The following is a 25,154-nucleotide window of genomic DNA, read 5'->3' as shown; positions in this document are numbered from 1 at the left end:
CATGAATGAGAGGAGAGGCAGGACCACGACTCATGCGTTTGCGAGGGTGCCACGAGGTCCGAGGTCGTCTGCACTGCCAGTTGCTGACACCAGAGCTACAACATCTGCACCAGCCACAGCCTCAGTTCCACCAGCTCCAGCATCCACTTCAGCTTCCACTCCGACCACGTCTACCGAAGGCTTCGTCCTTGGAGTGATCCGGACTCCACCACCACCTGAAGATCAAGCCTGAGTGTCGACTTAGCACTATGCATTTTCTAGGAACTTTTTGGTAACTTGTTTCCAAAGGGGGAGAAAATGTATAGATCATAGGCTTCGAGAGAGAGTGTTGCTTTATTCTCTCTTGTTTTATTTGGTGGTTTCTTCGAACTTTGTTTGCTTGTGTGTGAGATACTACGTCCTTATGCCTGTGAGACATCGATGATCATGTGTTTGATCATAAGCTACACTTAATGTTTGCTTGACGCTTGCTTAAATATTATCATTCTATCTATCGTTTGTGATCATTCACTATTGTTGGTGATGAGTGCATGTATTTCAATCTTATCATTTTTTTGAGCGCTCCACCAAGATGTATGTGACATGGAAGAGTAACCCATGATTCTAATTCTTTGTGCAATTGCAGTCCAAAGAAAATTTTAAATATGCACAAATTTAGGGGGAGCTCTTACTTATCACATACCTCTCAAAGCGACGATATATTTCATGCTTATTATCATTTGTCGAAGCTTTGATCTATATGTTGTCATCAATTACCAAAAAGGGGGAGATTGAAAGTGCAACTACCCCTAGGTGGTTTTGGTAATTCATAACAAAATATAGCTCATTGAGCTAATACTATTCCAAGATAATTATTTCAGGAAAGCTCAATGATTGGCATGGCATGGATGTGAAAGTGGAACCCTCAAAATGCTAAGGACAATGGATTGGCTCAAGCTCAAAAGCTCAAGACTCTTCATTTTATATTTTAGTGATCCAAGGTCACATTGAGTCCATAGGAAAAGCCAATACTATTAAGGAGGGATGAGGTGTTGCTTAATGAGCCTCTTGCTTCATGTGCTTAGTGATACGCTCCAAAACCCGCAACTACTTTCCCATATCCACATATGACCAAAACTCTAAGCCAAACTCGGTCCTACCGATTCTTCCTATCCGGCGCCACCGAGTTTCACTTGTCATTAGCCACTGCCAAACCCTAGCAATCCGGTTCTACCGATAAGGATCTCGGTCCCACCGAGATGGGGTTGCAAACTCTCTGTTTCCCTTTCATAACTTTTCGGTCCCACCGAAAGAGCGAATCGGTCCCACCGAGATTGCAATGTAAACTTAGTGTTTCCCCTTTGTAACTTTTCGGTCTCACCGAGTTCCACTCGGTCTCACCGAAAGAGCAAATCGGTCCCACCGAGTTTGCCTGACCAACTCTCTGGTTAGCTAATTACCAAATTCGGTCTCACCGAGTTTGTGTAATCGGTCTCACCGAGATTACGTTATGCCCAAACCCTAACCGAATCGGTCCTACCGAGTTGCATGTCAGTCCCACCGAAATTCCTAACGGTCACTAGGTTTACTATTTCGGTCAGACCGAGTTTTATGATTCGGTCCCACCGAGATTGGTAAATTGTGTGTAACGGTTGGATTTTGTGTGGAGGCTATATATACCCCTCCACCTCTTTCTCATTCAGTGAGAGAGCCATCAGAACACACACATCATTCCAACTCATTTGTTCTGAGAGAGAACCACCTACTCATGTGTTGAGACCAAGACATTCCATTCCTACCATATGAATCTTGATCTCTAGCCTTCCCAAGTTGCTTTCCACTCAAATCTTCTTTCCACCAAATCCAAATCCTATGAGAGAGAGTTGAGTGTTGGGGAGACTATCATTTGAAGCACAAGAGCAAGGAGTTCATTACCTACACACCATTTGTTACTTCTTTGAGAGTGGTGTCTCCTAGATTGGCTAGGTGTCACTTGGGAGCCTCCGACAAGATTGTGGAGTTGAACCAAGGAGTTTGTAAGGGCAAGGAGATCGCCTACTTCGTGAAGATCTACCGTTAGTGAGGCAAGTCCTTCGTGGGCGACGGCCATGGTGGGATAGACAAGGTTGCTTCTTCGTGGACCCTTTGTGGGTGGTTGCTTCTTCGTGGACCCTTCGTGGGTGGAGCCCTTCGTGGACTCGCGCAACCATTGCCCTTGGGTGGATCCCTGTGTGGACTCGCGCAACCGTTACCCTTCGTGGGTTGAAGTCTCCATCAACGTGGATGTAGGATAGCACAACCTATCCGAACCACGGGAAAAACATACGTGTCTCCAATAGCGTTTGAACTCTCCAAACCCTTCCCTTTACATTCTCGCAAGTTGCATGCTTTACTTTCCGCTGCCCATAAACTCTTTGCATGCTTGCTTGAATTGTGTGATGATTGCTTGACTTGTCCTAGAATAGCTAAAATCTGCCAAGAACTAAAATTGGGAAAAGGTTAAGTTTTTATTTGGTCAAGTAGTCTAATCACCCCCCCCTCTAGACATACTTTCGATCCTACAAGATTAGACCAAATAGAAGAAATGTGCTAAACTTTGGAATTATTCCGGGTTCGTTTAGCCTTTTTTATGCATTAATTCAGTTTCTATGCATTTCATGTGCATAATTCGAATTTTAACTACAAGAACAGGCTCCAGTGCACCAAATTTGTTTGAAAAATCACATGTGTGTCATTGGGTGAATTTCTAGGTCCCATGCAAGAGATGGGAGTGAAATTCAAACATCTGGGCATGCTGGCTCGGCTGGAAAGATTGAGAAACTTGGTTTTTTAATTCCAGTAATTCCAAAACATGCCTGAAAATCATGGAACTTGGCGTGCTGACATGACTTGGCACCAACATGCTGCGGTAATTTTTTTGGCCGAATTGGGACAAGCTTTGGTGTAAGCTGCTTGCAAACCGAAGCTTCCCTGAAGATGGCTCGTGGTTCCGAGAGGGAACATGTCACCTCCCTGTGCGAAACGACATACGTACACAGACTTCTCCCGCCTTAATTTTTTTTACACAGGAAGATTAGACCAAATAGAAGAAACGCGCTAAATTTTGGAATTATTTCGGGTTTGTTTGGCCTTTTTTATGCATTAATTGAGTTTTTGTGCATTGAATGTGCATAATTCAAATTTGAACTACAAGCACAAGCTCCAGTGCACCAAAGTTGTTTGAAAAATCACATGTGTGTCGTTGGGTGAATTTCTAGGTCCCATGCAAGAGATGGGAGTGAAATTCAGACATCTGGGCATCGTGGCTCGGCCGGAAACATTGCGAAACTTGGTTTTTTAATTCCTGTAATTCCAAAGCTTGCCTGAAAATCATCAAACTTGGCATGGTGTCATGACATGGCACCAACATGCTACGGTAATTTTTTTGCCCGAACTGGGACACGCTTTGGTGTAAGCTTCTTGCAAACCGGCTTCCCTCAAGATGGCTCGTGGTTCTGAGAGGGAACGTGTCACGTCCCTGTGCGAAACGACATACGTACACTGTCTTCTCCCATCTTAAATTTTTTCAACCAGCAGATTACACCAAATAGAAGAAACATGCTAAATGTTGGAATTATTCTGGGTTCGTTTGGCCTTTTTTATGCATTAATTGAGCTTCTGCGCATTTAATGTGTGTAATTCAAATTTGAACTACAATTACAGGCTCCAGTGCACCAAAGTTGTTTAAAAAATGACATGTGTGTCCTTGTGTGCATTTCTAGGTCCCGTGTAAGAGATGGGAGTGAAATTCAAACACCTGGGCGTGGTGGCTCGGCCAGAAAGATTGAGAAACTTGGTTTTTTAATTCCTTTAATTCCAAAACACGCCTGAAAATCATGAAATTTGGCATGGTATCATGACATGGCACCAACATGCTACGGTAATTTTTTTGCCCGAATTGGGACAAGCTTTGGTGTAAGCTTCTTGCAAACCGGAGCTTCCCTCTAGAAGGCTCGTGGTTCCGAGAGGGAATGTGTCACCTCCGTGTGCTAAACGAGAGACGTACACTGCATTCTCCTGCCTTATTTTTTTACACAGGCAGACTAGACCAAATGGAAGAAACGTGCTAAATTTCGGAAATATTCCGGGTTCGTTTGGCCTTTTTTATGGATTAATTGAGTTTCTGAGCATTTAATGTGCATAATTCAAATTTGAACTACAAGCACATGCTCCAGTGCACCCAAGTTGTTTGAAAAATCACATGTGTGTCCTTGGGTGAATTTCTAGGTCCCATGTAAGAGATGTGAGTGAAATCAAACATCTGGGCATGGTGGCTCGGCTGGAAAAATTGAGAAACTTGGTTTTTTAATTCCTGTAATTCCAAAACATGCTAGAAAATCATGAAACTTGGCATGGTGTCATGAAATGGCACCAACATGTTGCGGTAATTCTTTTGGCCGAATTGGGACAAGCTTTGGTGTAAGCTTCTTGCAAACCGGAGCATCCCTCAAGAAGCCTCGTAGTTTCGAGAGGGAACGTGTCACCTCCGTGTGCTAAACGACAGACGTACACTGCCTTCTCTAGCCTTAATTTTTTTACACAGGCAGATTAGACAAAATAGAAGAAACGTGCTAAATTTTGGAATTATTCCGAGTTCCTTTGGCCTTTTTATGCATTAATTGAGTTTCTACGCATTTCATGTGCATAATTCGAATTTGAACTACAAGCACAGGGTCCAGTGTGCCAAAGTTGTTTGAAAGATCACACGTGTCATTGGGTAAATTTCTAGGTCCCATGCAAGAGATGGGAGTGAAATTCAAACATCCGGGCGTGCTGGCTCGACTGGAAAGATTGAGAAACTTGGTTTTTTAATTCCTGTAATTCCAAAACATGCCTGAAAATCATGAAATTTGGCGTGGTGTCATGACATGGCACCAACATGCTGCGGTAATTCTTTTGGCTGAATTGGGACAAACTTTGATGTAAGCTTCTTGCAAACCGAAGCTTCCCTCAAGATGGTTCGTGCTACCGAGAGGGAACATGTCATCTCCATGTGCGAAACGACATACGTACACTGCCTTCTCCCGCCTTAATTTTTTTACACAGGTAGATTAGACAAAATAGAAGAAATGTGCTAAATTTTGGAATTATTCTGGGTTCGTTTGGCCTTTTTTATGCATTAATTGGGTTTCTACACATTTCATGTGCATAATTCGAATTTTAACAACAAGCACAGGCTCCAGTGCACCAAAGTTGTTTGAAAAATCACATGTGTGTCATTGGGTGAATTTCTAGGTCCCATGCAAGAGATGCGAGTGAAATTCAACCATCTGGGCATGCTGGCTCGGCTGGAAAGATTGAGAAACTTGGTTTTTTAATTACTGTAATGCCGAAACATGCCTGGAAGTCATGAAACTTGGCATGGTGTCATGAAATGGCACCAACATGCTGCAGTAATTCTTTCAGCCGAATTGGGACAACCATTGGTGTAAGCTTCTTGCAAACCGGAGCTTCCCTCAAGAAGCCTCGTAGTTTCGAGAGGGAACGTGTCACCTCCGTGTGCGAAACGACAGACGTACACTGCCTTCTCCCGCCTTAATTTTTTTACACAGGCAGATTAGACCAAATAGAAGTACCGTGCTAAATTTTGAAATTATTCCGGGTTCATTTGGCCTATTTTATGCATTAATTTAGTTTCTGCGCATTTAATGTGCATAATTCAAATTTGAATTACAAGCACATGCTCCAGTGCACCAAAGTTATTTGAAAAATAGCATGTGTGTCCTTGGGTGAATTTCTAGGTCCCATGCAAGAGATGGGAGTGAAATTCAAACATCTGGGCATCGTGGCTCGGCCAGAAAGATAGAGAAACTTGGTTTTTTAATTCCTTTAATTCGAAAAGACGCCTGAAAATAATGAAACTTGGCATGGTATCATGACATGGGACCAACATGCTATGGTAATTTTTTTGCCCGAATTGGGACAAGCTTTGGTGTAAGCTTCTTGCACACCGGAGCTTCCCTCTAGAAGGCTCGTGGTTCCGAGAGGGAAGGTGTCACCTCCCTGTGCGAAACGACATACGTACACCGCCTTATGCTGCCTTATTTTTTTACACAGGCAGACTAGACCAAATGGAAGAAACGTGCTAAATTTCGGAAATATTCCGGGTTCGTTTGGCCTTTTTATGGATTAATTGAGTTTCTGAGCATTTAATGTGCATAATTCAAATTTGAACTACAAGCACATGCTCCAGTGCACCAAAGTTGTTTGAAAAATCACATGTGTGTCCTTGGGTGAATTTCTAGGTCCCATGTAAGAGATGTGAGTGAAATCAAACATCTGGGCATGGTGGCTCGGCTGGAAAGATTGAGAAACTTGGTTTTTTAATTCCTGTAATTCCAAAACACGCTAGAAAATCATGAAACTTGGCATGGTGTCATGAAATGGCACCGACATGCTGCGGTAATTCTTTTGGCCGAATTGGGACAAGCTTTGGTGTAAGCTTCTTGCAAACCGGAGCATCCCTCAAGAAGCCTCGTAGTTTCGAGAGGGAACGTGTCACCTCCGTGTGTTAAACGACAGACGTACACTGCCTTCTCTAGCCTTAATTTTTTTACACAGGCAGATTAGACAAAATAGAAGAAATGTGCTAAATTTTGGAATTATTCCGAGTTCCTTTGGCCTTTTTATGCATTAATTGAGTTTCTACGCATTTCATGTGCATAATTCGAATTTGAACTACAAGCACAGGGTCCAGTGCTCCAAAGTTGTTTGAAAAATCACACGTGTCATTGGGTAAATTTCTAGGTCCCATGCTAGAGATGGGAGTGAAATTCAAACATCCAGGCGTGCTGGCTCGGCTGGAAAGATTGAGAAACTTGGTTTTTTAATTCCTGTAATTCCAAAACATGCCTGAAAATCATGAAATTTGGCGTGGTGTCATGACATGGCACCAACATGCTGCGGTAATTCTTTTGGCTGAATTGGGACAAGCTTTGGTGTAAGCTTCTTGCAAACCGAAGCTTCCCTCAAGATGGTTCGTGCTTCCGAGAGGGAACGTGTCATCTCCATGTGCGAAACAACATACGTACACTGCCTTCTCCCGCCTTAATTTTTTTACACAGGCAGATTAGACCCAATAGAAGAAATGTGCTAAATTTTGGAATTATTCTGGGTTCGTTTGGCCTTTTTTATGCATTAATTGGGTTTCTACACATTTCATGTGCATAATTCGAATCTTAGCTAAAAGCACAGGCTCCAGTGCATCAAAGTTGTTTGAAAAATCACATGCGTGTCATTGGGTGAATTTCTAGGTCCCATGCAAGAGATGGGAGTGAAATTCAAACATCTGGGCATGCTGGCTCGGCTGGAAAGATTGAGAAACTTGGTTTTTTAATTACTGTAATGCCAAAACATGCCTGGAAGTCATGAAACTTGGCATGGTGTCATGAAATGGCACCAACATGCTGCGGTAATTCTTTCAGCCGAATTGGGACAAGCTTTGGTGTAAGCTTCTTGCAAACCGGAGCTTCCCTCAAGAAGCCTCGTAGTTTCGAGAGGGAACGTGTCTCCTCCGTGTGCGAAACGACAGATGTACACTGCCTTCTCCCGCCTTAATTTTTTTACACAGGCAGATTAGACCAAATAGAAGTACCGTGCTAAATTTTGGAATTATTCCGGGTTCCTTTGGCCTATTTTATGGATTAATTGAGCTTCTTCGCATTTAATGTGCATAATTCAAATTTGAACTACGAGCATAGGCTCCAGTGCACCAAAGTTGTTTGAAATATCACATGTGTGTCCTTCGGTAAATTTTTAGGTCCCATGGAAGAGATGGGAGTGAAATTCAACCACCTGGGCATGGTGGCTCAGTCGGAAAGATTGAGAAACTTGGTTTTTTAATTCCTTTAATTCCAAAACATGCCTGAAAATCATGAAAGTTTGCATGGTGTCATGACATGGCACCAACATGCTACGGTAATTTTTTGGCCCGAAATGGACAAGCTTTGGTGTAAGCTTCTTGCACACCGGAGCTTCCCTCTAGAAGGCTCGTGGTTCCGAGAGGGAAGGTGTCACCTACCTGTGCGAAACGACATACGTACACCGCCTTATGCTGCCTTATTTTTTTAAACAGGCAGACTAGACCAAATGGAAGAAACGTGCTAAATTTCGGAAATATTCCGGGTTCGTTTGGCCTTTTTATGGATTAATTGAGTTTCTGAGCATTTAATGTGCATAATTCAAATTTGAACTACAAGCACATGCTCCAGTGCACCAAAGTTGTTTGAAAAATCACATGTGTGTCCTTGGGTGAATTTCTAGGTCCCATGTAAGAGATGTGAGTGAAATCAAACATCTGGGCATGGTGGCTCGGCTGGAAAGCTTGAGAAACTTGGTTTTTTAATTCCTGTAATTCCAAAACACGCTAGAAAATCATGAAACTTGGCATGGTGTCATGAAATGGCACCGACATGCTGCGGTAATTCTTTTGGCCGAATTGGGACAAGCTTTGGTGTAAGCTTCTTGCAAACCGGAGCATCCCTCAAGAAGCCTCGTAGTTTCGAGAGGGAACGTGTCACCTCCGTGTGCTAAACGACAGACGTACACTGCCTTCTCTAGCCTTAATTTTTTTACACAGGCAGATTAGACAAAATAGAAGAAACGTGCTAAATTTTGGAATTATTCCGAGTTCCTTTGGCCTTTTTATGCATTAATTGAGTTTCTACGCATTTCATGTGCATAATTCGAATTTGAACTACAAGCACAGGGTCCAGTGCGCCAAAGTTGTTTGAAAAATCACACGTGTCATTGGGTAAATTTCTAGGTCCCATGCAAGAGATGGGAGTGAAATTCAAACATCCGGGCGTGCTGGCTCGGCTGGAAAGATTGAGAAACTTGGTTTTTTAATTCCTGTAATTCCAAAACATGCCTGAAAATCATGAAATTTGGCGTGGTGTCATGACATGGCACCAACATGCTACGGTAATTCTTTTGGCTGAATTGGGACAAGCTTTGGTGTAAGCTTCTTGCAAACCGAAGCTTCCCTCAAGATGGTTCGTGCTTCCGAGAGGGAACGTGTCATCTCCATGTGCGAAACAGCATACGTACACTGCCTTCTCCCGCCTTAATTTTTTTACACAGGCAGATTAGACCCAATAGAAGAAATGTGCTAAATTTTGGAATTATTCTGGGTTCGTTTGGCCTTTTTTATGCATTAATTGGGTTTCTACACATTTCATGTGCATAATTCGAATCTTAGCTACAAGCACAGGCTCCAGTGCATCAAAGTTGTTTGAAAAATCACATGCGTGTCATTGGGTGAATTTCTAGGTCCCATGCAAGAGATGGGAGTGAAATTCAAACATCTGGGCATGCTGGCTCGGCTGGAAAGATTGAGAAACTTGGTTTTTTAATTACTGTAATGCCAAAACATGCCTGGAAGTCATGAAACTTGGCATGGTGTCATGAAATGGCACCAACATGCTGTGGTAATTCTTTCAGCCGAATTGGGACAAGCTTTGGTGTAAGCTTCTTGCAAACCGGAGCTTCCCTCAAGAAGCCTCGTAGTTTCGAGAGGGAACGTGTCACCTCCGTGTGCGAAACGACAGATGTACACTGCCTTCTCCCGCCTTAATTTTTTTACACAGGCAGATTAGACCAAATAGAAGTACCGTGCTAAATTTTGGAATTATTCCGGGTTCCTTTGGCCTATTTTATGGATTAATTGAGCTTCTTCGCATTTAATGTGCATAATTCAAATTTGAACTACAAGCATAGGCTCCAGTGCACCAAAGTTGTTTGAAATATCACATGTGTGTCCTTCGGTAAATTTTTAGGTCCCATGGAAGAGATGGGAGTGAAATTCAACCACCTGGGCATGGTGGCTCAGTCGGAAAGATTGAGAAACTTGGTTTTTTAATTCCTTTAATTCCAAAACATGCCTGAAAATCATGAAAGTTTGCATGGTGTCATGACATGGCACCAACATGCTACGGTAATTTTTTGGCCCGAAATGGACAAGCTTTGGTGTAAGCTTCTTGCACACCGGAGCTTCCCTCTAGAAGGCTCGTGGTTCCGAGAGGGAAGGTGTCACATACCTGTGCGAAACGACATACGTACACCGCCTTATGCTGCCTTATTTTTTTACACAGGCAGACTAGACCAAATGGAAGAAAAGTGCTAAATTTCGGAAATATTCCGGGTTCGTTTGGCCTTTTTATGGATTAATTGAGTTTCTGAGCATTTAATGTGCATAATTCAAATTTGAACTACAAGCACATGCTCCAGTGCACCAAAGTTGTTTGAAAAATCACATGTGTGTCCTTGGGTGAATTTCTAGGTCCCATGTAAGAGATGTGAGTGAAATCAAACATCTGGGCATGGTGGCTCGGCTGGAAAGCTTGAGAAACTTGGTTTTTTAATTCCTGTAATTCCAAAACACGCTAGAAAATCATGAAACTTGGCATGGTGTCATGAAATGGCACCGACATGCTGCGGTAATTCTTTTGGCCGAATTGGGACAAGCTTTGGTGTAAGCTTCTTGCAAACCGGAGCATCCCTCAAGAAGCCTCGTAGTTTCGAGAGGGAACGTGTCACCTCCGTGTGCTAAACGACAGACGTACACTGCCTTCTCTAGCCTTAATTTTTTTACACAGGCAGATTAGACAAAATAGAAGAAACGTGCTAAATTTTGGAATTATTCCGAGTTCCTTTGGCCTTTTTATGCATTAATTGAGTTTCTACGCATTTCATGTGCATAATTCGAATTTGAACTACAAGCACAGGGTCCAGTGCGCCAAAGTTGTTTGAAAAATCACACGTGTCATTGGGTAAATTTCTAGGTCCCATGCAAGAGATGGGAGTGAAATTCAAACATCCGGGCGTGCTGGCTCGGCTGGAAAGATTGAGAAACTTGGTTTTTTAATTCCTGTAATTCCAAAACATGCCTGAAAATCATGAAATTTGGCGTGGTGTCATGACATGGCACCAACATGCTACGGTAATTCTTTTGGCTGAATTGGGACAAGCTTTGGTGTAAGCTTCTTGCAAACCGAAGCTTCCCTCAAGATGGTTCGTGCTTCCGAGAGGGAACGTGTCATCTCCATGTGCGAAACAGCATACGTACACTGCCTTCTCCCGCCTTAATTTTTTTACACAGGCAGATTAGACCCAAAAGAAGAAATGTGCTAAATTTTGGAATTATTCTGGGTTCGTTTGGCCTTTTTTATGCATTAATTGGGTTTCTACACATTTCATGTGCATAATTCGAATCTTAGCTACAAGCACAGGCTCCAGTGCATCAAAGTTGTTTGAAAAATCACATGTGTGTCATTGGGTGAATTTCTAGGTCCCATGCAAGAGATGGGAGTGAAATTCAAACATCTGGGCATGCTGGCTCGGCTGGAAAGATTGAGAAACTTGGTTTTTTAATTACTGTAATTCCAAAACATGCCTGGAAGTCATGAAACTTGGCATGGTGTCATGAAATGGCACCAACATGCTGCGGTAATTCTTTCGGCCGAATTGGGACAAGCTTTTGTGTAAGCTTCTTGCAAACTGGAGCTTCCCTCAAGAAGCCTCGTAGTTTCGAGAGGGAACGTGTCACCTCCGTGTGCGAAACGACAGATGTACACTGCCTTCTCCCGCCTAAATTTTTTTACACAGGCAGATTAGACCAAATAGAAGTACCGTGCTAAATTTTGGAATTATTTCGGGTTCCTTTGGCCTATTTTATGGATTAATTGAGCTTCTTCGCATTTAATGTGCATAATTCAAATTTGAACTACAAGCATAGGCTCCAGCGCACCAAAGTTGTTTGAAATATCACATGTGTGTCCTTCGGTAAATTTTTAGGTCCCATGGAAGAGATGGGAGTGAAATTCAACCACCTGGGCATGGTGGCTCAGTCGGAAAGATTGAGAAACTTGGTTTTTTAATTCCTTTAATTCCAAAACACGCCTGAAAATCATGAAAGTTTGCATGGTGTCATGACATGGCACCAACATGCTACAGTAATTTTTTGGACCGAAATGGACAAGCTTTGGTGTAAGTTTCTTGCACACCGGAGCTTCCCTCTAGAAGGCTCGTGGTTCCGAGAGGGAAGGTGTCACCTCCCTGTGCGAAACGACATACGTACACCGCCTTATGCTGCCTTATTTTTTTACACAGGCAGACTAGACCAAATGGAAGAAACGTGCTAAATTTCGGAAATATTCCGGGTTCGTTTGGCCTTTTTATGGATTAATTGAGTTTCTGAGCATTTAATGTGCATAATTCAAATTTGAACTACAAGCACAGCCTCCAATGCACTAAAGTTGTTTGGAAAATCACATGTGTGTCCTTGGGTGAATTTCTAGGTCCCATGTAAGAGATGTGAGTGAAATCAAACATCTGGGCATGGTGGCTCGGCTGGAAAGATTGAGAAACTTGGTTTTTTAATTCCTGTAATTCCAAAACACGCTAGAAAATCATGAAACTTGGCATGGTGTCATGAAATGGCACCAACATGCTGTGGTAATTCTTTTGGCCGAATTGGGACAAGCTTTGGTGTAAGCTTCTTGCAAACAGGAGCATCCCTCAAGAAGCCTCGTAGTTTCGAGAGGGAACGTGTCACCTCCGTGTGCTAAACGACAGACGTACACTGCCTTCTCTAGCCTTAATTTTTTTACACAGGCAGATTAGACAAAATAGAAGAAACGTGCTAAGTTTTGGAATTATTCCGAGTTCCTTTGGCCTTTTTATGCATTAATTGAGTTTCTACGCATTTCATGTGCATAATTCGAATTTGAACTACAAGCACAGGGTCCAGTGCGCCAAAGTTGTTTGAAAAATCACACGTGTCATTGGGTAAATTTCTAGGTCCCATGCAAGAGATGGGAGTGAAATTCAAACATCCGGGCGTGCTGGCTCGGCTGGAAAGATTGAGAAACTTGGTTTTTTAATTCCTGTAATTCCAAAACATGCCTGAAAATCATGAAATTTGGCGTGGTGTCATGACATGGCACCAACATGCTGCGGTAATTCTTTTGGCTGAATTGGGACAAGCTTTGGTGTAAGCTTCTTGCAAACCGAAGCTTCCCTCAAGATGGTTCGTGCTTCCGAGAGGGAACGTGTCATCTCCATCTGCGAAACAACATACGTACACTGCCTTCTCCCGCCTTAATTTTTTTACACAGGCAGATTAGACCCAATAGAAGAAATGTGCTAAATTTTGGAATTATTGTGGGTTCGTTTGGCCTTTTTTATGCATTAATTGGGTTTCTACACATTTCATGTGCATAATTCGAATCTTAGCTACAAGCACAGGCTCCAGTGCATCAAAGTTGTTTGAAAAATCACATGTGTGTCATTGGGTGAATTTCTAGGTCCCATGCAAGAGATGGGAGTGAAATTCAAACATCTGGGCATGCTGGCTCGGCTGGAAAGATTGAGAAACTTGGTTTTTTAATTACTGTAATTCCAAAACATGCCTGGAAGTCATGAAACTTGGCATGGTGTCATGAAATGGCACCAACATGCTGCGGTAATTCTTTCGGCCGAATTGGGACAAGCTTTTGTGTAAGCTTCTTGCAAACTGGAGCTTCCCTCAAGAAGCCTCGTAGTTTCGAGAGGGAACGTGTCACCTCCGTGTGCGAAACGACAGATGTACACTGCCTTCTCCCGCCTAAATTTTTTTACACAGGCAGATTAGACCAAATAGAAGTACCGTGCTAAATTTTGGAATTATTTCGGGTTCCTTTGGCCTATTTTATGGATTAATTGAGCTTCTTCGCATTTAATGTGCATAATTCAAATTTGAACTACAAGCATAGGCTCCAGCGCACCAAAGTTGTTTGAAATATCACATGTGTGTCCTTCGGTAAATTTTTAGGTCCCATGGAAGAGATGGGAGTGAAATTCAACCACCTGGGCATGGTGGCTCAGTCGGAAAGATTGAGAAACTTGGTTTTTTAATTCCTTTAATTCCAAAACACGCCTGAAAATCATGAAAGTTTGCATGGTGTCATGACATGGCACCAACATGCTACAGTAATTTTTTGGACCGAAATGGACAAGCTTTGGTGTAAGTTTCTTGCACACCGGAGCTTCCCTCTAGAAGGCTCGTGGTTCCGAGAGGGAAGGTGTCACCTCCCTGTGCGAAACGACATACGTACACCGCCTTATGCTGCCTTATTTTTTTACACAGGCAGACTAGACCAAATGGAAGAAACGTGCTAAATTTCGGAAATATTCCGGGTTCGTTTGGCCTTTTTATGGATTAATTGAGTTTCTGAGCATTTAATGTGCATAATTCAAATTTGAACTACAAGCACAGCCTCCAATGCACTAAAGTTGTTTGGAAAATCACATGTGTGTCCTTGGGTGAATTTCTAGGTCCCATGTAAGAGATGTGAGTGAAATCAAACATCTGGGCATGGTGGCTCGGCTGGAAAGATTGAGAAACTTGGTTTTTTAATTCCTGTAATTCCAAAACACGCTAGAAAATCATGAAACTTGGCATGGTGTCATGAAATGGCACCAACATGCTGTGGTAATTCTTTTGGCCGAATTGGGACAAGCTTTGGTGTAAGCTTCTTGCAAACAGGAGCATCCCTCAAGAAGCCTCGTAGTTTCGAGAGGGAACGTGTCACCTCCGTGTGCTAAACGACAGACGTACACTGCCTTCTCTAGCCTTAATTTTTTTACACAGGCAGATTAGACAAAATAGAAGAAACGTGCTAAGTTTTGGAATTATTCTGAGTTCCTTTGGCCTTTTTATGCATTAATTGAGTTTCTACGCATTTCATGTGCATAATTCGAATTTGAACTACAAGCACAGGGTCCAGTGCGCCAAAGTTGTTTGAAAAATCACACGTGTCATTGGGTAAATTTCTAGGTCCCATGCAAGAGATGGGAGTGAAATTCAAACATCCGGGCGTGCTGGCTCGGCTGGAAAGATTGAGAAACTTGGTTTTTTAATTCCTGTAATTCCAAAACATGCCTGAAAATCATGAAATTTGGCGTGGTGTCATGACATGGCACCAACATGCTGCGGTAATTCTTTTGGCTGAATTGGGACAAGCTTTGGTGTAAGCTTCTTGCAAACCGAAGCTTCCCTCAAGATGGTTCGTGCTTCCGAGAGGGAACGTGTCATCTCCATCTGCGAAACAACATACGTACACTGCCTTCTCCCGCCTTAATTTTTTTACACAGGCAGATTAGACCCAATAGAAGAAATGTGCTAAATTTTGGAATTATTGTGGGTTCGTTTGGCCTTTTTTATGCATTAATTGGGTTTCTACACATTTCATGTGCATAATTCGAATCTTAGCTACAAGCACAGGCTCCAGTGCATCAAAGTTGTTTGAAAAATCACATGTGTGTCATTGGGTGAATTTCTAGGTCCCATGCAAGAGATGGGAGTGAAATTCAAACATCTGGGCATGCTGGCTCGGCTGGAAAAATTGAGAAACTTGGTTTTTTAATTACTGTAATTCCAAAACATGCCTGGAAGTCATGAAACTTGGCATGGTATCATGAAATGGCACCAACATGCTGCGGTAATTCTTTCGGCCGAATTGGGACAAGCTTTGGTGTAAGCTTCTTGCAAACCGGAGCTTCCCTCAAGAAGCCTCGTAGTTTCGAGAGGGAACGTGTCACCTCCGTGTGCGAAATGACAGACGTACACTGCCTTCTCCTGCCTTAATTTTTTTACACAGGCAGATTAGACCAAATAGAAGTACCGTGCTAAATTTTGGAATTATTCCGGGTTCATTTGGCCTATTTTATGGACTAATTGAGCTTCTTCACATCTAATGTGCATAATTCAAATTTGAACTACAAGCATAGGCTCTAGTGCACCAAAGTTGTTTGAAATATCACATGTGTGTCCTTCGGTAAATTTTTCGGTCCCATCGAAGAGATGGGAGTGAAATTCAACCACCTAGGCATGGTGGCCCAGTCGGAAAGATTGAGAAACTTGGTTTTTTTAATTCCTTTAATTCCAAAACACGCCTGAAAATCATGAAAGTTTGCATGGTGTCATGACATGGCACCAACATGCTACGGTAATTTTTTGGCCCGAAATGGACAAGCTTTGGTGTAAGCTTCTTGCACACAGGAGCTTCCCTCTAGAAGGCTCGTGCTTCCGAGAGGGAAGGTGTCACCTCCCTGTGCGAAACGACATACGTACACCGCCTTATGCTGCCTTATTTTTTTTACACAGGCAGACAAGACCAAATGGAAGAAACGTGCTAAATTTCGGAAATATTCCGGGTTCGTTTGGCCTTTTTATGGATTAATTGAGTTTCTGAGCATTTAATGTGCATAATTCAAATTTGAACTACAAGCACAGGCTCCAATGCACCAAAGTTGTTTGGAAAATCACATGTGTGTCCTTGGGTGAATTTCTAGGTCCCATGTAAGAGATGTGAGTGAAATCAAACATCTGGGCATGGTGGCTCGGCTGGAAAGATTGAGAAACTTGGTTTTTTAATTCCTGTAATTCCAAAACACACTAGAAAATCATGAAACTTGGCATGGTGTCATGAAATGGCACCAACATGCTGTGGTAATTCTTTTGGCCGAATTGGGACAAGCTTTGGTGTAAGCTTCTTGCAAACCGGAGCATCCCTCAAGAAGCCTCGTAGTTTCGAGAGGGAACGTGTCACCTCCGTGTGCTAAACGACAGACGTACACTGCCTTCTCTAGCCTTAATTTTTTTACACAGGCAGATTAGACAAAATAGAAGAAACGTGCTAAATTTTGGAATTATTCCGAGTTCCTTTGGCCTTTTTATGCATTAATTGAGTTTCTACGCATTTCATGTGCATAATTCGAATTTGAACTACAAGCACAGGGTCCAGTGCGCCAAAGTTGTTTGAAAAATCACACGTGTCATTGGGTAAATTTCTAGGTCCCATGCAAGAGATGGGAGTGAAATTCAAACATCCGGGCGTGCTGGCTCGGCTGGAAAGATTGAGAAACTTGGTTTTTTAATTCCTGTAATTCCAAAACGTGCCTGAAAATCATGAAATTTGGCGTGGTGTCATGACATGGCACCAACATGCTGCGGTAATTCTTTTGGCTGAATTGGGACAAGCTTTGGTGTAAGCTTCTTGCAAACCGAAGCTTCCCTCAAGATGGTTCGTGCTTCCGAGAGGGAACGTGTCATCTCCATCTGCGAAACAACATACGTACACTGCCTTCTCCCGCCTTAATTTTTTTACACAGGCAGATTAGACCCAATAGAAGAAATGTGCTAAATTTTGGAATTATTCTGGGTTCGTTTGGCCTTTTTATGCATTAATTGGGTTTCTACACATTTCATGTGCATAATTCGAATCTTAGCTACAAGCACAGGCTCCAGTGCATCAAAGTTGTTTGAAAAATCACATGTGTGTCATTGGGTGAATTTCTAGGTCCCATGCAAGAGATGGGAGTGAAATTCAAACATCTGGGCATGCTGGCTCGGCTGGAAAGATTGAGAAACTTGGTTTTTTAATTACTGTAATTCCAAAACATGCCTGGAAGTCATGAAACTTGGCATGGTATCATGAAATGGCACCAACATGCTGCGGTAATTCTTTCGGCCGAATTGGGACAAGCTTCGGTGTAAGCTTCTTGCAAACCGGAGCTTCCCTCAAGAAGCCTCGTAGTTTCGAGAGGGAACGTGTCACCTCCGTGTGCGAAACGACAGACGTACACTGCCTTCTCCCGCCTTAATTTTTTTACACAGGCAGATTAGACCAAATAGAAGTACCGTGCTAAATTTTGGAATTATTCCGGGTTCATTTGGCCTATTTTATGGACTAATTGAGCTTCTTCACATCTAATGTGCATAATTCAAATTTGAACTACAAGCATAGGCTCTAGTGCACCAAAGTTGTTTGAAATATCACATGTGTGTCCTTCGGTAAATTTTTAGGTCCCATCGAAGAGATGGGAGTGAAATTCAACCACCTAGGCATGGTGGCCCAGTCGGAAAGATTGAGAAACTTGGTTTTTTAATTCCTTTAATTCCAAAACACGCCTGAAAATCATGAAAGTTTGCATGGTGTCATGACATGGCACCAACATGCTACGGTAATTTTTTGGCCCGAAATGGACAAGCTTTGGTGTAAGCTTCTTGCACACCGGAGCTTCCCTCTAGAAGGCTCGTGCTTCCGAGAGGGAAGGTGTCGCCTCCCTGTGCGAAACGACATACGTACACCGCCTTATGCTGCCTTATTTTTTTACACAGGCAGACAAGACCAAATGGAAGAAACGTGCTAAATTTCGGAAATATTCCGGGTTCGTTTGGCCTTTTTATGGATTAATTGAGTTTCTGAGCATTTAATGTGCATAATTCAAATTTGAACTACAAGCACAGGCTCCAATGCACCAAAGTTGTTTGGAAAATCACATGTGTGTCCTTGGGTGAATTTCTAGGTCCCATGTAAGAGATGTGAGTGAAATCAAACATCTAGGCATGGTGGCTCGGCTGGAAAGATTGAGAAACTTGGTTTTTTAATTCCTGTAATTCCAAAACACGCTAGAAAATCATGAAACTTGGCATGGTGTCATGAAATGGCACCAACATGCTGTGGTAATTCTTTTGGCCGAATTGGGACAAGCTTTGGTGTAAGCTTCTTGCAAACCGGAGCATCCCTCAAGAAGCCTCATAGTTTCGAGAGGGAACGTGTCACCTCCGTGTGCTAAACGACAGACGTACACTGCCTTCTCTAGCCTTAATTTTTTTACACAGGCAGATTAGACAAAATAGAAGAAACGTGCTAAATTTTGGAATTATTCCGAGTTCCTTTGGCCTTTTTATGCATTAATTGAGTTTCTACGCATTTCATGTGCATAATTCGAATTTGAACTACAAGCACAGGGTCCAGTGCGCCAAAGTTGTTTGAAAAATCACACGTGTCATTGGGTAAATTTCTAGGTCCCATGCAAGAGATGGGAGTGAAATTCAAACATCCGGGCGTGCTGGCTCGGCTGGAAAGATTGAGAAACTTGGTTTTTTAATTCCTGTAATTCCAAAACGTGCCTGAAAATCATGAAATTTGGCGTGGTGTCATGACATGGCACCAACATGCTACGGTAATTCTTTTGGCTGAATTGGGACAAGCTTTGGTGTAAGCTTCTTGCAAACCGAAGCTTCCCTCAAGATGGTTCGTGCTTCCGAGAGGGAACGTGTCATCTCCATGTGCGAAACAACATACGTACACTGCCTTCTCCCGAATTAATTTTTTTACACAGGCAGATTAGACCCAATAGAAGAAATGTGCTAAATTTTGGAATTATTCTGGGTTCGTTTGGCCTTTTTTATGCATTAATTGGGTTTCTACACATTTCATGTGCATAATTTGAATCTTAGCTACAAGCACAGGCTCCAGTGCATCAAAGTTGTTTGAAAAATCACATGTGTGTCATTGGGTGAATTTCTAGGTCCCATGCAAGAGATGGGAGTGAAATTCAAACATCTGGGCATGCTGGCTCGGCTGGAAAGATTGAGAAACTTGGTTTTTTAATTACTGTAATTCCAAAACATGCCTGGAAGTCATGAAACATGGCATGGTATCATGAAATGGCACCAACATGCTGCGGTAATTCTTTCGGCCGAATTGGGACAAGCTTTGGTGTAAGCTTCTTGCAAACCGGAGCTTCCCTCAAGAAGCCTCGTAGTTTCGAGAGGGAACGTGTCACCTCCGTGTGCGAAATGACAGACGTACACTGCCTTCTCCCGCCTTAATTTTTTTACACAGGCAGATTAGACCAAATAGAAGTACCGTGCTAAATTTTGGAATTATTCCGGGTTCATTTGGCCTATTTTATGGATTAATTGAGCTTCTTCACATCTAATGTGCATAATTCAAATTTGAACTACAAGCATAGGCTCTAGTGCACCAAAGTTGTTTGAAATATCACATGTGTGTCCTTCGGTAAATTTTTAGGTCCCATCGAAGAGATGGGAGTGAAATTCAACCACCTAGGCATGGTGGCCCAGTCGGAAAGATTGAGAAACTTGGTTTTTTAATTCCTTTAATTCCAAAACACGCCTGAAAATCATGAAAGTTTGCATGGTGTCATGACATGGCACCAACATGCTACGGTAATTTTTTGGCCCGAAATGGACAAGCTTTGGTGTAAGCTTCTTGCACACCGGAGCTTCCCTCTAGAAGGCTCGTGCTTCCGAGAGGGAAGGTGTCACCTCCCTGTGCGAAACGACATACGTACACCGCCTTATGCTGCCTTATTTTTTTACACAGGCAGACAAGACCAAATGGAAGAAACGTGCTAAATTTCGGAAATATTCCGGGTTCGTTTGGCCTTTTTATGGATTAATTGAGTTTCTGAGCATTTAATGTGCATAATTCAAATTTGAACTACAAGCACAGGCTCCAATGCACCAAAGTTGTTTGGAAAATCACATGTGTGTCCTTGGGTGAATTTCTAGGTCCCATGTAAGAGATGTGAGTGAAATCAAACATCTAGGCATGGTGGCTCGGCTGGAAAGATTGAGAAACTTGGTTTTTTAATTCCTGTAATTCCAAAACACGCTAGAAAATCATGAAACTTGGCATGGTGTCATGAAATGGCACCAACATGCTGTGGTAATTCTTTTGGCCGAATTGGGACAAGCTTTGGTGTAAGCTTCTTGCAAACCGGAGCATCCCTCAAGAAGCCTCGTAGTTTCGAGAGGGAACGTGTCACCTCCGTGTGCTAAACGACAGACGTACACTGCCTTCTCTAGCCTTAATTTTTTTACACAGGCAGATTAGACAAAATAGAAGAAACGTGCTAAATTTTGGAATTATTCCGAGTTCCTTTGGCCTTTTTATGCATTAATTGAGTTTCTACGCATTTCATGTGCATAATTCGAATTTGAACTACAAGCACAGGGTCCAGTGCGCCAAAGTTGTTTGAAAAATCACACGTGTCATTGGGTAAATTTCTAGGTCCCATGCAAGAGATGGGAGTGAAATTCAAACATCCGGGCGTGCTGGCTCGGCTGGAAAGATTGAGAAACTTGGTTTTTTAATTCCTGTAATTCCAAAACGTGCCTGAAAATCATGAAATTTGGCGTGGTGTCATGACATGGCACCAACATGCTACGGTAATTCTTTTGGCTGAATTGGGACAAGCTTTGGTGTAAGCTTCTTGCAAACCGAAGCTTCCCTCAAGATGGTTCGTGCTTCCGAGAGGGAACGTGTCATCTCCATGTGCGAAACAACATACGTACACTGCCTTCTCCCGAATTAATTTTTTTACACAGGCAGATTAGACCCAATAGAAGAAATGTGCTAAATTTTGGAATTATTCTGGGTTCGTTTGGCCTTTTTTATGCATTAATTGGGTTTCTACACATTTCATGTGCATAATTCGAATCTTAGCTACAAGCACAGGCTCCAGTGCATCAAAGTTGTTTGAAAAATCACATGTGTGTCATTGGGTGAATTTCTAGGTCCCATGCAAGAGATGGGAGTGAAATTCAAACATCTGGGCATGCTGGCTCGGCTGGAAAGATTGAGAAACTTGGTTTTTTAATTACTGTAATTCCAAAACATGCCTGGAAGTCATGAAACATGGCATGGTATCATGAAATGGCACCAACATGCTGCGGTAATTCTTTCGGCCGAATTGGGACAAGCTTTGGTGTAAGCTTCTTGCAAACCGGAGCTTCCCTCAAGAAGCCTCGTAGTTTCGAGAGGGAACGTGTCAGCTCCGTGTGCGAAACGACAGACGTACACTGCCTTCTCCCGCCTTAATTTTTTTACACAGGCAGATTAGACCAAATAGAAGTACCGTGCTAAATTTTGGAATTATTCCGGGTTCATTTGGCCTATTTTATGGATTAATTGAGCTTCTTCGCATTTAATGTGCATAATTCAAATTTGAACTACAAGCATAGGCTCTAGTGCACCAAAGTTGTTTGAAATATCACATGTGTGTCCTTCGGTAAATTTTTAGGTCCCATGGAAGAGATGGGAGTGAAATTCAACCACCTGGGCATGGTGGCCCAGTCGGAAAGATTGAGGAACTTGGTTTTTTTAATTCCTTTAATTCCAAAACACGCCTGAAAATCATGAAAGTTTGCATGGTGTCATGACATGGCACCAACATGCTACGGTAATTTTTTGGCCCGAAATGGACAAGCTTTGGTGTAAGCTTCTTGCACACCGGAGCTTCCCTCTAGAAGGCTCGTGCTTCCGAGAGGGAAGGTGTCACCTCCCTGTGCGAAACGACATACGTACACCGCCTTATGCTGCCTTATTTTTTTACACAGGCAGACTAGACCAAATGGAAGAAACGTGCTAAATTTCGGAAATATTCCGGGTTCGTTTGGCCTTTTTATGGATTAATTGAGTTTCTGAGCATTTAATGTGCATAATTCAAATTTGAACTACAAGCACAGGCTCCAATGCACCAAAGTTGTTTGGAAAATCACATGTGTGTCCTTGGGTGAAGTTCTAGGTCCCATGTAAGAGATGTGAGTGAAATCAAACATCTAGGCATGGTTGCTCGGCAGGAAAGATTGAGAAACTTGGTTTTCTAATTCCTGTAATTCCAAAACACGCCCAAAAATCATGAAACTTGGCATGGTGTCATGAAATGGCACCAACATGCTGTGGTAATTATTTTAGCCGAATTGGGACAAGCTTTGGTGTAAGCTTCTTCCAAACTGGAGCTTCCCTCAAGAAGCCTTGTAGTTCCGAGATGGGATGTGTCACCTCCGTGTGTGAAACGACAGACGTACACTGCCTTCTCCAGCCTTTTTATGCATTAATTGAGTTTCTACGCATTTCATGTGCATAATTCGAATTTGAACTACAAGCACAGGCTCCAGTTCGCCAAAGTTGTTTGAAAAATCACATGTGTCATTGGGTGAATTTCTAGGTCCCATGAAAGAGATGGGAGTGAAATTCAAACATCTCGGCGTGCTGGCTCGGCTGGAAAGATTGAGAAACTTGGTTTTTTAATTCCTATAATTCCAAAACATGCCTAAAAATCATGAAACTTGGCGTGGTGTCATGACTTGGCACCAACATGCTGCGGTAATTTTTTTGGCCGAATTGGGACAAGCTTTGGTGTAAGCTGCTTGCAAACCGGAGCTTCCCTCAAGATGGCTCGTGGTTCCGAGAGGGAACGTGTCACCTCCCTGTGCGAAACGACATACGTACACTGCCTTCTCCCGCCTTAATTTTTTTACACAGGCAGACTAGACCAAATAGAAGAAACATGCTAAAAGTTGGAATTATTCTGGGTTCGTTTGGCCTTTTTTATGCATTAATTGTGTTTATGTGTATTGAATGTGCATAATTCAAATTTGAAATACAAGCACAGGCTCCAGTGCACAAAAGTTGTGTAAAAATCACATGTGTGTCCTTGGGTGAATTTCTAGGTCCCATGCAAGAGACGGGAGTGAAATTCAGACACCTAGGCGTAGTGGCTCGGCCGAAAAGATTGAGAAACTTGGTTTTTTAATTACTTTAATTCCAAAACACGCCTGAAAATCATGAAAATTGCCATGGTGTCATGACATGGCACCAACATGCTACGGTAATTATTTTTCCCGAATTGGGACAAGCTTTGGTGTAAGCTTCTTGCAAACGGAGCTTCCCTCAAGAAGGCTCGTGGTTCCGACAGGGAAGGTGTCACCTCCCTGTGCGAAACGACATACATACACTGCCTTCTCCCGCCTTAATTTTTTTTTACACGGGCAGATTAGACCAAATAGAAGAAACGTGCTAAATTTTGGAATTATTCCAGGTTCGTTTGGCCCTTTTATTCATTAATTGAGCTTGTGCACATTGAATGTGCATAATTCAAATTTGAACAACAAGCACAGGCACCAGTGCACCAAAGTTGTTTGAAAAATCACATGTGTGTCGTTGGGTGAATTTGTAGGTACCATGCAAGAGATGGGAGTGAAATTCAAACATCTGGGCGTCGTGGCTCTGCCGGAAACATTGAGAATCTTGGTTTTTTAATTCCTGTAATTCCAAAACACGCCTGAAAATCATGAAACTTGGCATGGTGTCATGACATGGCACCAACATGCTACATTAAATTTTTTGCCCGAACTAGGACAAGCTTTGGTGTAAGCTTGTTGCAAACCGGCTTCCCTCAAGATGGCTCGTGGTTCCGAGAGGGAACGTGTCACATCCCTGTGCGAAACGACATACGTACACTGTCTTCTCTCGTCTTAATTTTTTTAAACAGGCAGATTACACCCAATAGAAGAAACATGCTAAATGTTGGAATTATTCCGGGTTCGTTTGGCCCTTTTTATGCATTAATTGAGCTTCTGCGCATTTCATGTGCATAATTCAAATTTGAACTACAAGCATAGGCTCCAGTGCACCGAAGTTGTTTAAATAATCACATGTGTGTCCTTGTGTGAATTTCTACGTCCCGTGTAAGAGATGGGAGTGAAATTCAAACACCTGGGCGTGGTGGCTCAGTCGGAAAGATTGAGAAACTTGGTTTTTTAATTCCTTTAATTCCAAAACACGCCTGAAAATCATGAAAGTTGGCATGGTGTCATGACTTGGCACCAACATGCTGCGGTAATTTTTTTGGCCGAATTGGGACAAGCTTTGGTGTAAGCTGCTTGCAAACCGGAGCTTCCCTCAAGATGGCTCGTGGTTCCGAGAGGGAACGTGTCACCTCCCTGTGCGAAACGACATACGTACACTGCCTTCTCCCGCCTTAATTTTTTTACACAGGCAGACTAGACCAAATAGAAGAAACATGCTAAAAGTTGGAATTATTCTGGGTTCGTTTGGCCTTTTTTATGCATTAATTGTGTTTATGTGTATTGAATGTGCATAATTCAAATTTGAAATACAAGCACAGGCTCCAGTGCACAAAAGTTGTGTAAAAATCACATGTGTGTCCTTGGGTGAATTTCTAGGTCCCATGCAAGAGACGGGAGTGAAATTCAGACACCTAGGCGTAGTGGCTCGGCCGAAAAGATTGAGAAACTTGGTTTTTTAATTACTTTAATTCCAAAACACGCCTGAAAATCATGAAAATTGCCATGGTGTCATGACATGGCACCAACATGCTACGGTAATTATTTTTCCCGAATTGGGACAAGCTTTGGTGTAAGCTTCTTGCAAACGGAGCTTCCCTCAAGAAGGCTCGTGGTTCCGACAGGGAAGGTGTCACCTCCCTGTGCGAAACGACATACATACACTGCCTTCTCCTGCCTTAATTTTTTT

This window comes from Triticum urartu, chromosome 6A, assembly GCF_056163025.1.
Source record: "Triticum urartu cultivar PI428250 chromosome 6A, HENAU_Tu73, whole genome shotgun sequence".
Lineage (NCBI taxonomy): Eukaryota > Viridiplantae > Streptophyta > Magnoliopsida > Poales > Poaceae > Triticum > Triticum urartu.
This window is presented reverse-complemented; position numbering follows the sequence as displayed.